At 43.3% G+C, this 13938-nt stretch overlaps 1 long non-coding RNA gene across 1 annotated transcript in view; it reads right to left on the bottom strand.

Moving 5' to 3' along the window:
- Nucleotides 1-3468: 3468 nt before the first annotated feature.
- LOC112069692 (uncharacterized) overlaps nt 3469-13938 on the bottom strand; it is a 38498-nt gene continuing 28028 nt past the window's right edge. The window contains exons 3-4 of the long non-coding RNA XR_002893775.2: nt 7910-8037; nt 3469-3557 (exon numbers count right to left, since the gene is read on the bottom strand). This is a non-coding gene — a long non-coding RNA (uncharacterized lncRNA). The remainder of the gene's footprint in view (nt 3558-7909; nt 8038-13938) is intronic.

Below are 13938 nucleotides of genomic sequence, written 5' to 3'. Positions count from 1 at the left end.
TCTTGCTACATTATTAACTACCCTTGATTATAGTTTAGCCAGGCAGACCAGACCAGGGTCAGATATATTTGTTCCACACAACTAAGTTACTCAAGCCTCACATGTTGGCACATGTAATACAATTAACATTAAATGTTGTTGATGTTTTCAATCATAGGATTACATATAATTACATATTAGAGCCATTAGGATCTGTTTTTTCTATGTTGTTGATTTCACTGTGAAGCCGAAAAGCAAGTGTGTTACAGCCAAGACRCAAATCAAGAGTTTGTCTATATTATAAAGGTTTATAAAGGTAACACTGACAAATCAAGGCCATATTAGAGAGTTACTATTAGGAGACTATCAAGTGACTCAAGTAGGGAGGTTTTACATCTGGTGGTTTAGTGTTGGGGTTGTGGAGGGGGTGAGACAAGAGGTGAAAGGTTGTAGTTAACGCTGGGAGTTTTCTCTGTAACATAGGCTGTGGGCAGCACTGTGGTTTACCTCAGAATGGGGGAAAAGGGGGAGTCACAACCACAAAGGTGAGTCACAGGCCTCAGGAGGAGTGAGATTGATGCACAGTCACGACTTACACACACACATTCTCACATCAGCTTGTAGCTATTTTATAGGAGGACAGGGATCACAAATGCCACACAAATCCAGTACTCCCTGTCCATCAGTCACTGAGAATAGGTTATTTAAATCAAAACGAAATCACTTGAATAAGTGACTGATGTGTTGCTGAAACAANTTGATTTCACTGTGAAGCCGAAAAGCAAGTGTGTTACAGCCAAGACTCAAATCAAGAGTTTGTCTATATTATAAAGGTTTATAAAGGTAACACTGACAAATCAAGGCCATATTAGAGAGTTACTATTAGGAGACTATCAAGTGACTCAAGTAGGGAGGTTTTACATCTGGTGGTTTAGTGTTGGGGTTGTGGAGGGGGTGAGACAAGAGGTGAAAGGTTGTAGTTAACGCTGGGAGTTTTCTCTGTAACATAGGCTGTGGGCAGCACTGTGGTTTACCTCAGAATGGGGGAAAAGGGGGAGTCACAACCACAAAGGTGAGTCACAGGCCTCAGGAGGAGTGAGATTGATGCACAGTCACGACTTACACACACACATTCTCACATCAGCTTGTAGCTATTTTATAGGAGGACAGGGATCACAAATGCCACACAAATCCAGTACTCCCTGTCCATCAGTCACTGAGAATAGGTTATTTAAATCAAAACGAAATCACTTGAATAAGTGACTGATGTGTTGCTGAAACAATTCCCATTGCGCGGATCCATGTCTCTTTGTCATGTAAACCGTGGCCCATTTTACACAGGAGTGGGGTGAAACATTGTTGCGTGTAGTTGAATTATTTGTGTCAATGTATCTTAACAGTCTGTATCAATGTACACTGAGTATACAAAACATTAAGAACAGCTTTAAATGACATAGACTGAGCAGGTGAATCCAGGTGAAAGCTATGATCCCTTATTGATGTCACCTGTTAAATCCACTTCAATCAGTGTAGATGAAGGGGAGGAGACAGGTTAAATAAGGATTTTTAAGCCTTGAGACAATTGAGACATGGATTGTGTATATGTGCCATTCAGAGGGTGAATGGGCAAGACAAAATATTTAAGTGTCTTTGAATGGAGTATGGTAGTAGGTGCCAGGTGCACCAGTTTGTGTCAAGAACTGCAACGCTGCTGGGTTTTTCACACTCAACAGTTTCCCGTGTGTATCAAGAATGGTCCACCACTTAAAGGACATCCAGCAAACTTGACAACTGTGGGAAACATTGGAGTCAACATGGGCCAGCATCCCTGTGGAACGCTTAAGACACCTTGTAGAGTCCATGTCCGACAAATTGAGGCTGTTCGAAGGGCAAAAGGGGGGTTGGGGGTGCAACTCAACTCAATYTTAGGAAGGTGTTCTTCATATACACACTCAGTGTATATGTTATCAATGTAACTGACCACAGGGCTTTGACTGAGAAGAGAAATCACATTGTCACATTCAGCCAGTGTCCAGAGATGCCCTCTTTAGCCAATCTAATGTTAGGACACACACAACCACATGGCAATTGAAGTAAATAGACTGTATCACTGTTTCTACATTGTCTGGGCACAGTCACAGTGTATCCCTCCATAGCAATGCACTGTCAGTTCAATGCTACTCCTCCTATTCCAACCTGGATGGGTGAGACCATATTAACGAATAGGGTTGTACTATTATATTAATAGGTTATAATATGTATTTGTATTTGGTTACATTGGTTCCGTTTCCTGGACACATTAAGCACAGWCCTGAACCCKAAAAAATCTTTCAATAGAGATTCTCCATTGAGAATGCTTTTTAGTTCAGTAGTAGGCTTGGTCTGTGTCCAGGAAGCTGCGTATTATATTATACTAACAGGGTTATAATAACATGTGGAAGTGTAACTTTAGGTGTCCCACTTCAATACCCTGGCTCTGCCTCTAGCTTTGTGAAACCTCCCGCACAGTCAGTGGCTTTCATTTTGCTTTATATGAATGGAGCGGATTCATTCTCCATTGTAGAGAAGAGGAGCTGAACCATGGCTGAACTTCACGACTCCACTGAGGGTAAAGGACACTCTCACAAAACTCACAGACAAAATATTGTTCTATTTCTAATGGCACATCATCAACTTCCCTTCACAGACATCATTCATCGGGGTGCTGAAGGGCAGGCCATTTTAGTGGAAATGTTTTGAACATGTGACACTAATATTGAATGGCCGGGGTTTGAACCTGGGTCTCCAGCATGCCAAAAGACTATGTTATCCCACTGAGCATTCATGTTATCCCATAAAGGCTGAGCATTCACTAAGGGAGCATAAGTCTACAGGTTTCAGGCAAGGTTACTCATCACACAAGCATGATTCTAGAACTTGCCTAGTCAATCTGCAGTATATTACCAAACGGCCAACAGGTGGTGCTTTTCCCCCAGGACTGGAGCCGTAGGCCTTATAGGTCTATTGAGTGCTGTTTGCAGTGCACCCACTGACAATAGGGACTTTGTGTAGTTCAGGGTGCCAACCCACTGTGGGTTGCACTTCTCAGGGAGCCAACCGCAGTCCACTGTCTCTTCATCTTCATCTGACCTTTGAGGTATTGGATTTACTTTCCCTCTTTCACTGATTTCTTTGGCGGCTTCAGAGTATGAGCAGCTTTTACTGTACTGTACATATCACTAACATTACTGTAACCACAGTCTACTAGATGAGATTTTTTCTCTTATACTGTGAGTGCGAGGGTYCATTCAAAGCAAACAACTGCATCATAAACATTTGACTAACTTTGTGTAACTGCAGGCTACTGAAAAATGAGGCGAGACGCTTTTCATTTCAGGTTAAACCCAACAGCTACATAGTGCCATTGATTTTACTTAGTGTACAATGAAAATCACACAATGAAAAGCAAACCGAATACCAAACCAATATAAACTGTACCTTAATAAGCTTAAGAACCAAGAATATTTAAATTAAACCTAATTTCACCTTTAATCCKGGGTCTGTTCTGTCTCTATACATCACCCCCAGATCCAATCAGCCTGCAAAAATAAAACAACACATTTAAACAACTTAAATTCATCTAAAAGTCTGGAAGTACAATAACSCCCGTCAAGCAAACCACAAACACAGAAACAAATGCTTCAGTAATGTAGCAAATAGAACTTGGCACAGAAATTCAACTAAATAAGAGCAACATAGGTCAAATACAGAGAACATTTATTACGGTTTGATTTAGTAAAAACTGGCATATAGTTTGTATATAGTTTGTCTGCCCAGTGCAAGTTCACTTCACGTTGACTGGTACAGGAGCACTCCCAGGCCTATGCTTTCCCCGAACCTCTGCTCAAATATATAATTAAGACTGAATTCCCATATGCTGAAGTGATCAGGACTCAGAATACTGTACCAAAATGGACTACAGTATTGGACAGTTACTTGCCCGACTGGCATCAAATGCAAGCAGTTGCGCAAAGTAAACGCTCACTCTCTAGCTGGTGTCTCTGTCCATAAAATAACTTTCTGTATTGAGCATTGCTATTTTGGCCCACATGCCGAAGTTCACAGATCGTATGGGTTATTGCTGTAAATGTCTATTTAAAACTTGAATAGAAATATGTCTGTTATTCTCTCTTTCCTTCGGGTGGATCCTGATTTATGTCCTCATTTGCTTATCTATGACCTTCATCACTTAGGTTATTTGTAATCATAAAAATTACAGGGGAAAACTTTTATTAGATCACTATAGCAGGAAAACATAAAACAAATCTATATAGATGTATACAAGTCAACATAATGTCTTTAAACAAACCAGAAACGCATGGTTTTAATTATATATAATGAGTTTAACTCGGACTCCCGAGTGGCGCAGAGGTCTAAGGCACTGCATCTCAGTGCTTGAGGCATCACTACAGACACCCTGGTTCAAATCCAGGCTGTATCACAACCGGCTGTGATTGGTCCCATAGGGCGGCGCACAATTGGCCCAGCGTCATCTGGGTTTGGCCGGTGTAGGCCGACATTGTAAATCAGAATTTGTTCTTAACTGACTTGCCTAGTTAAATAAAGATCAAATAAATGTAAAAAAATTGTCACACTAAAGTTGTTTTTATATTCTGCATCTTCAAATTAGAACGTCTAAATGTTAATAAATTAACAGTTCATTAGGATAGAGCTGGAATGTGTATGGACACACACACACACCTGAAATGTTGCACCTATATCAAATGTTGACCATCCAATACAATACACAGTTATGTCGTAAAGTGTAAACAGTTTGTTCATAACAAGTCAATTGTAAACTATGTGTGAGTAAGTAAACGTAAATGTGCAAAGGCTAACACTTAAAAATTATAATATTATAATATAATATTATTTTAAAAAATATTGTTCAATTTAAAAAATATATTTACTTCCAGAATTTCATGCAAATGTACATTTGTTTTAAAATACTGATTGAAGTCTGGATATGTTTATACCAATGTAATAATGGCAACAACTGTAAGTACAATACTTTTTGTCATTTTGACCTCAAACATTACAATTGATAAGACATTTTATCATGCAAACCCCCATAACTAAATAACTGTGAATAATGTAAATATTGATGTAAATAATGCAAAAATGGACTTAACAATTATTATTGGCTCAGTCACACACACACACACACAACACACACACACACCACACACACACACAACCACACACACACACACACACACACACACACACAACCACACACACACACACACACACACACCACACACACACACACACACACACACACACAGTCTTTGGACTTGAATAAGCTGTTAGATTTCCCATAAACCCAAGCGTAGACAGATCTTTTGTTTCAATGCTTCATTTAGATTCCTCCCACAACCAGCTTTATTACCATTTATTTCCCTCTCCTCTCTACCTCCTTCTGGCTCTCTCTCCCTCCCTCCGTCTGTCCCTCTCTCTCTCACACACAAACGTGCGCCCAAACACTTACCCAACCTCGCAATCACATCTTCAAAAATTGTCTGAATGCAATTTAGCCTGGCCTACATTTCTTTCGATTCTGTTTCTCATCAATCAATTCTCTCACGAATGCAGTGGTGTTGCACTTCTCTCTGTCAATGTTTAAATTGTATTTTGCTTATGAGTATTAACAAAACATATGGTTCTAAAATCATAATATGGTAATTAAGTGTCTCTTCTTACACATCTTTCACATTCTGAGTGTGTGGAGTGTGTTTGTTTTGAGTGTGATCGAATGTAAGTGTATAAGTGTGTGTGTAAATAGTGTGTATGTTTGCGTGTAAATGTGTAATTTATTTTGCTTTTGTGTATGTGAATGCTAAAAGGAGGGGTTTGTGCCCTCCTCTCCTTTACAGAGGCGTGGGAACTCCATTCATCGTTAAACCCAGGGTCTATTGTGGAGCACATGGCATCGAGTGTGTCTGGGTGTTTGCTGCCTCTACGTGACAGTATATGTGTGTGTGTTGTGTGTTGTGTGTGTGTGTGTGTGTGTGTGTGGTGTGTGTGTGTGTGTGTGTGTGTGTGTGTGTGTGTGTGTGTGTGTGTGTGTGTGTGTGTGTGTGTGTGTGTGTGTGTGGTGTGTGTCTGCCTTACAACAAGCAGTCCCTTTGGCATACCCCAGGAATGGGCTCAGTATGTCTGAAATGTATCTTATGTTTACATGTGCTTCAATACCACTATAAATACCCACACACACTAACTTTGGAGGGCCGATCCACTGTGTCCTCTTTTACGATCTTTCCTTTCTATACCCTGAAACTATACAACCCGCTGATGAAATGAAGTAAGAAATGGTACAGTAGACACGTGCCTAAAATCATCTTTCTGTATTTAGGTGTTGGATGATATGTCATGGTGAAGGTACAATGACAACTATAACACCTTCTAGAATGCCTCACCAGTTTCTAGAACAGCTCGCCAAATTCTAGAACATTCTGGAAACACATTGCGATCCTAGGTTTCGGCTCGTTCCTTCCCACTAGGCCTCTAAAAGCCTGAGACAGAGGGGGTACGCCCTGTGCCTACACGTGCATATCTTCATCACCCTTCTCTAGTCCAACACACTGTCCCTCATCTTGCCATAGTTAACACCTATGATAAAGTTTTTAATATGGTATATTCCGAGACAATGTATGATTGCTTTTAATGGCATTGAAACAACAATTTATTACGAGGGGCTACATTACAATAATAAAATAAGAGTTAGTATCTTACCGTATGAAGGATCATTTCTATTTGTTAAAGAAAGCTAAATGTTATAGGCCTAAACATAATCTATTTCGGTGTTCTGTAAGTCTTATAGTGTTCCAGTGTTATGTGGTGAAAAATAGAGTATTGGACATCTAATGTATGTTGGTTCTCGTGTGTTTTATCTGTGATGACTCACCTACTTCTAAGTCAACTGCTATTGGTTAAATCAAAATACCCTCCTGCTATTGGTGAAGGTCTATCAGAATCTGCGTCAACACTGGACATACCACAACTACTATCGATGGATTTTTGGGCCTATTATTTTTTGAAGCCTATACTCATACAGCAGAATTTGTTCTTCCATTTAATAGGAGAAAACATTGAAAGGGCCATATTTTCTAAGAAATTATATAAACCGAATTTTATACATATAAATTTTGCTATATTAAATGTGTCACATGGCAGACCACTTGAGCAAATACGCTTGAGAAAATAATATATTGTTTGTCGATTAAAGTTAAATTAAACATTTGTTGAAAAATGGAAACTGACTTGCACAGTATAAAAAGACATTGATATAAACAATTAAACCATCATGTGACTGTTTTGATTATCTTCCGCATTTACGGATGAAAAACAAAATAAAATCGACCAATATCTGTAAGCGCTTGAATTAAGAATAAGACAACAATCTTTTGGATTTACACGTTCTGATGGCTTTCTCTTAGCTGCAGTAGTTAACTGAAAAGCCACTCTGGGAGAGAGTCACAGCCCTGCTACCATGCTTTGGCATGTCTCCCAAAACTACAGCAACCACACTCAGCTCTGGTCCCTCAAAAACTGTCCCCCGCTTTTGACCCCAAACACTGACCATTGCAAACACAGCCATGAGGGAAGCAGGAACTATAACTACATCGGAAACTACATTGGCAGTTTCTTCATCGAAGTACAAACTGGCAACATCAAAATGCTGGGTTGTTTGGGGACGTGGTATGTTATTGTTACTGATGTTTATCTATATAGTGTATTATTGAGAAGTCAATCTCTACATTGCATGAGTCTGAGATCCTTAAACTAAAAATAAACAATATTAAAATAATGTGCACTTCCATGTGTGGTTTAAACAGACTAGTTTACACACATTCACGCAAGGAAGCACACTTAGAAATGTACCACTTACCTCAAATCGGACATGGGTAGACAGTCAGCAGCACACACCAACTAAGGATGCGAAATCCAGGATGTTGAAATCCAGACAGGCCTTATTTTCCACCAGGGTAGTAGATCCAGAACCATAATGTAGTTATCCTGTAGAGAGGGACAAGACAGAGGGCAGCCACAGTCAGTCAGCCAGTTAGTTAGTTAGATTCAGACTCCCGGTGAGAACCAGAGAAGGGTGACAGGGAGCTGCCTTTACCCCAGCTAAGTGAATCATATCTGGGCTGTCTTCCTGTCTGCCACCCCTTAGTCTGTCTCGGTCTATCACCGGGCTGCGCCACAAGAGGCCATGTTCGTGCCTGGGAGGCGCATGGTCATCCCCGTCTGGCAGTTAAAAAGTATTTGAATGAGGAATGTTAGCAAACAGACAAGCTGCATGTCGGATGATTGCTAAAGGCAGCAGCTACAGCCAGTCAGCCAGTCCCGTCTCTGCCTTGGGTTGGTTGGCCCAGGAATGTGAATAATTCAACAGCAACCAAAAAGGAGGACCCCTTCCCTTTTCACCCACCACCCCTCCCTCCGAGTCCGAAACTCAAATGCCTCCACAAGACAGTGAGAGAGAGAATTCTAAATCTCCGCTCGCTCACTCAATCGGGTGCTCAGGAAATCCTGCAAGAGTTTGTTTTTGCACACATACACACACACACACACACACACATACATGCACGTACACACACACACACACAGACTAGCATACAGTACACGATCACTACAAATCACTTCTTGTGTTTTTTTATTTCGTTGGAGGCCTCTCACTCATTGCCTTTTTATGTCTTTTGTTTGAAATTGGCACCTGTCCCAAAAAACCCTCCGCCACTGCTGCACCGCCCTCCTACTCCCCTTTCACAGGAAGGAGAGAGGAAGAGAGGGAGAGAGAGAGACTGGGAGAGCTAGAGAGAGAAAGTTGGAAAGGACGAAAGAAAGAGGAATTGGGAGAGAAAGGGAGAGGGGGAAATAAATGGTAAGAGGGGTGAAAAAGTCTAGGAGTATGTGTGTGTGTGATTTTTTTCTTCGTGAGAAACAAAATAGGCAGAAAAAGCAAAGCGACGTGACAAGACACTAAACGAGCTATTGCCACCACAGATGCACAGCGGTCGCCGAAAACACAGCCATCTTCATCTTCAGCATGAAGAAGCACATCCTGATTTTCCAAAGAGGGACGACATGGCGAACAGGCAATGCAACACACCGTGGAGTACGTTAAAAGCAGTAGCTACCGACACAATTATCCAAGCGCAATGTACAATAACTCAAAATAATATACAAAAGTATGGAATCTGCTGCAGGAAAAAAGTCCACAAACGTTTTCAAAAGGGCAACCAAACCTAAAGTCAAACGGCGGAGGCCCAAAAGCTACTTGTTGCAGGGTATTTAGTAGCTGGACTTGCTTGCAGAGCTGAGAGATAGAGGCAGAGCTGAGAGATAGAGGCAGAGGGTTAAACTCCCCAGAGTAGTAAAAGCCCTCCTCCTCCTGGCACAGTCGCTCTGAAGGGGAGGATCTAGCTTTAGAAATAGCAGCAGACGCTTTTCCCTTTTTTCATATCGCTAGTCTCCCTCTTGCATGTGGCCGGGACTGGGAGAGTTAGGCGGATGAAGAGAGAGAGAGAGAGAGAGAGAGAGAGAGAGAGGAGAGAGAGAGAGAGAGAGAGAGAGAGAGGGAGAGAGAGAGAGAGAGAGAGAGAGAGAGAGCAGAGAAGAGAGAGAGAACCTGAGAGAGGGACGAGAAAGTAGAGAGAGAGAGAGAGGAGAGAGAGAGGGAGACGAGAGAGAGAGAGAGAGAGAGAGAGACGAGGTAGGAGATGAGGAAGGCGAGTGAGGAGAGACGAGAGAGAGAGAGAGAGTGAGGAGATGACTGAGAGAGAGAGGAGAGAGAAAGAGAGAGAGAGAGAGAGAGAGAGAGAGAGAGAAGAGAGAGAGAGAGGAACACTAAATGAGAGGCCGATGTGATGTGGCATGGACGATGCGAGCTCAGCTGATGTGAAATTAGCTGGACGCATCGTAGCAGTGAAGAAGACCCGCAATCTTTGAATCATCACACGTTCGAACACAGACGCTACTGTTGGATGAGAGTAAGTAGAAGGACGAATCAATAGTGGTGGAAGAATGACAACTACTCCTAGCACACACACCGCCAACTCCTAACGATGGACATCTGTGGTAGCACGATGGCGTTGGTGGATTACGCGAAGCAAGTCGAGCATGATCGTTCCCCGATGTTAGTGGCTCAGTATTGGTAGACGAAAATTTCAGGCCCTACACAACATCTAGGTGATCGAGTTTGTGATAATCAAAAGAGCACTTTGGGCGCTCAATACTTGCAACAGACTCTTCAGGGTTGGGTCCACATGTGCAACCAGCACCCATAGGCAGGCTGTGTGGAGTTCATTCGCCACTCTGGAACAGGGGGGATAAAAGATGAGAGCTAACCGGTATTTGAACTTTTGCCAGCCCTTCAATTTGTTAAGTTCCCGCTTTCCAGAATGGAACGACTAAGGGAGCGCACGTATCCACTGCTAATGACTTTAATGTAAACTTGTCATACAGTGGGTAGAGAACAAGTATTTGATACACTGCCATAGATTTTGCAGGTTCCTACTTTACAAAAGCATGTAAGAGGATCTGTCATTGTTTAATCATAGGTACACACATTCAACTAGTGAAGTATGAACGGAATCTAAAACAAAAAGTTCCCAGAAAATCACATTGTAAATGATTTTTAAGTATTAATTATTGCATTTTTTGCATGACATAAAAGTATTTGGAGCACGGAGGCTACCCGAACTTCATTAGAGAAATGGTCTCTGCGGGCTATTTTCTCACAGACCTGTTAGTTTTCTTTAAGAAGCCCCACATGAAATAACATCTCTTGTATTTCTCATACCACCATACTCTGTGTATTAATGCAAAACCTGTTTGGAACTCGTTCACCCTGTAATAAAAAGACACCACTGTCCTACTTCACACCGACGACCAATTCAAATCAGACTCAACCGTCTTTAGAGTGTGATCTCGCCAGCACAGATGCACGAACTTTGGCCCACACAGACTCAGCAGAGCCTGTGTATTAATGGACCATCAAGGGAATAAATAGTAGACGGCCCTGCCTACAAGGCTGGGAGGGCTAACCATTGGGACAATAGCCAAGCAGCTTGTGAGAGGCAACAACTGTTGGCAGCACATTACATTAGATAAAAGATTGAAGTTCCATAAGTGATTTGACGGTACAATACACAAAAAGCCCTCGGTTGCTCTGGGGCTCTCACTGCGAGAGATCTCGACCCTTAGGTATTTTGACTCAGACAAGGGAGTCGACCCAGAGTAGCGGGGCCTCCTAGGGTCAGTACGAAAAGACTTGAGCTCATTTCACCGAGCCTGGCGAAGGGACATTTGGTGGAGAGGAGCACGTAATCAAGCCAGAACTAACGGAAGGACCTGCGTCATGACCTGAAATAGAGGAGCAGCTTTGTGGGGCTGGTTAGCCACTCTTATATCACAGCATCTCTCACAAAAGAACCATTAAGAACATTATCACCACAAGCCACAACAACCGGGCTTAAGTGCACGCGCACGATCCTCTCCTCCGTCCGTCACTAGACTTATCCTGCAGCAGTATCACATCGAAAAACATCAACCCATCACCAGCAAGGTCCCCCCTGCTCCAGCCAGCGGCATGCTCCTCAGCAGCCTTCACGTCTGGAAAGTATCTTATCCGGACGCAATCTCCAGGGAGTGGAGGTGATACCGCGGGGGGGCGGGGAGGGTGTAAGGTCATATGTTGGTCTGAATGGTTATCGTATTATTATTTCTCTATTGTAGCTTTTTTTTGCTCTAATTTCTTTTCACCACTCTCCGTGTTTGGAGGAATAGAAGGATGAGTACAGTCTTTTTCGATTTGACCCCCAAGAGACAGACCCATCCCAACCGTGAAGCTATGGAGGTGGAAACATCATGTCTTGTGGGGAATGCTTTTCTGCAAAGGGGACAGGACAACTGCACCGTATTGAGGGGAGGATGGATGGGCCATGTATCGCGAGATCTTGACACAACAACCTCCTTCCTCATAAGAGCATTGAAGAATGGGTCGTGGCTGGGTCTTCAGCATGACAGACACGAAACAGAGGATGCGACAGCCGGCACAAGGAGTGGCTCCGTAAGAAGCATCTCAAGGTCCTGGAGTGGCCTAGCCGTGCTCCCAGACCTGAACCCATATAGAAAGATCTTGTGAGGTTGACGCCGAGAAGTCGCGTATTGCCCAGCGAACAGCGCCGAAACCTGAAGGATCTGCGAGAAGGTCTGTATTGGAGGAGTGGCGCAAAATCCGCTGCTCTGCAGTGTGTGGCAAACCTGTGTTCAAAGAACTACCACCAGGAAACGTATGACCCTCTCTGTAATTGGCAAACTCAGGTTCTGTACCATAATATTTCAGATTCTGCTTTTCTGATATCAAATACTGGTTATGTATGCAAAAAATGCCAAATTAATATACTTAAAAATCATACAATGTGATTTTTCTGGATTTTTGTTTTAGATTCCTTCTCGAATCACGTAAGTGTACCTATGATAAAAATTGACTAGACCTCTGATACATGCTTTGGTAAGTAGTAAACCTGGCAAAATTGTCAGTGTATCAATGCCTACTGTTCTCGCCCTCTGATGTCCAGATGTGCTTCAATTGATTCCAGGTCTGGGGAACGGGCGGGCCAGGTCCCAGTAGCATCAATGCCTTCCTCTTGCAGGATGCCTGACACCTCAGCCCATAGGTCTAGCATTAGGAAGGAACCCAAGGGCCACCGCAACCAGCATAATTGGTCCACAAGGGGTTTCTGATCTCGGTACCTAATGGGCAGTCAGGCTACCTTCTGGCGAGCACTGGAGGGATGTGCGTCCCCCACAAGAACTGCCACAGTTCCAGCAGCATAGACTGACCCATCCGCCAAACTGGTCATGCTGGAGGATGTTGACGACAGCGAACGTTCTCGTTTGGGTAACACGGCGTCTCCAGGACTCTTTCACGTCTGGTCACATCGTGGCTCAATGTGCTCAAGTGTGAAACCTGCTTTCATCTGTGAAGAGCACAGGGCGCCAGTGGCGAATGTTTGCCCTAATCTTGGGTGTTCTCCTGGCAATGCCAAACGTCCTGCCACGGGTGTTGGGCTGTAAGCACAACTCCATTCTGGAACCGTAACCTTACGGCCGTCCACTGTGGACGTCGGGCTCATACCATTGCCTCACGGAGTCTTTTCTGACCGTTTGAGCAGACACTGCCAAACAATATTGTGGCTGCTGGAGGTCATTTTGGGCGAGGGTGCTCTGGCAAGTGCTACGCACCTGCTCCTCCTTGCCCAAAGGCGGAAGGTGTAGCGGTCCTGCTGCTGGTTGTTTGCCCTCACTACAGCCTCCATGCTCTGGACACTACGCTGACAGACAACAGCAACCTTCTTGCCACACGCTCGCATCTGATGGCCATCCTGGATGAGCGTGCCACTACCTGAGCCACTTGTGTGGGTTGTAGACCTCCCGTCCTCATGCTACCACTAAGTGAAAGCACCGCCAGCATCTCAAAGTGGACCGCAAAAACATCAGCCAGGAAGCATAGGAATGAGAAGTGGTGTCACGATCGTGTTGAGGATGACGGTGTGCAAACGAGTATACGCTAGCAGTAAGGAAAATAAGCCCATCTTCTTTTTATTAAGAGAAGGAGAACCCCGAACAAACACTCTTGACAACAAACAACGACGACGAATCCGTGAAGCTAATACGTAGTGCACATACAGGCTAACAATACGTTGTCGACATAGACAATTATAACCCACTCGAAAAACGAAAGCCTATGGCTTTAACCTTAATAGGTCCATCAGGACCAACAGAAATCAGCTGTCTCTAATTGGGAATACCCATGTCAGGCACCAATAGACTCTCCTACGACAACTTACACCCACATAGACACAGCTAAGACACATACACTCAACAATCACCCTACACTACAACCCC

The sequence above is a fragment of the Salvelinus sp. IW2-2015 genome, unplaced genomic scaffold (assembly GCF_002910315.2).
Source record: "Salvelinus sp. IW2-2015 unplaced genomic scaffold, ASM291031v2 Un_scaffold1082, whole genome shotgun sequence".
NCBI lineage: Eukaryota > Metazoa > Chordata > Actinopteri > Salmoniformes > Salmonidae > Salvelinus > Salvelinus sp. IW2-2015.
The sequence above is the reverse complement of the archived record's forward strand: the minus strand, read 5'-3'. Positions and strand labels throughout refer to the sequence as shown.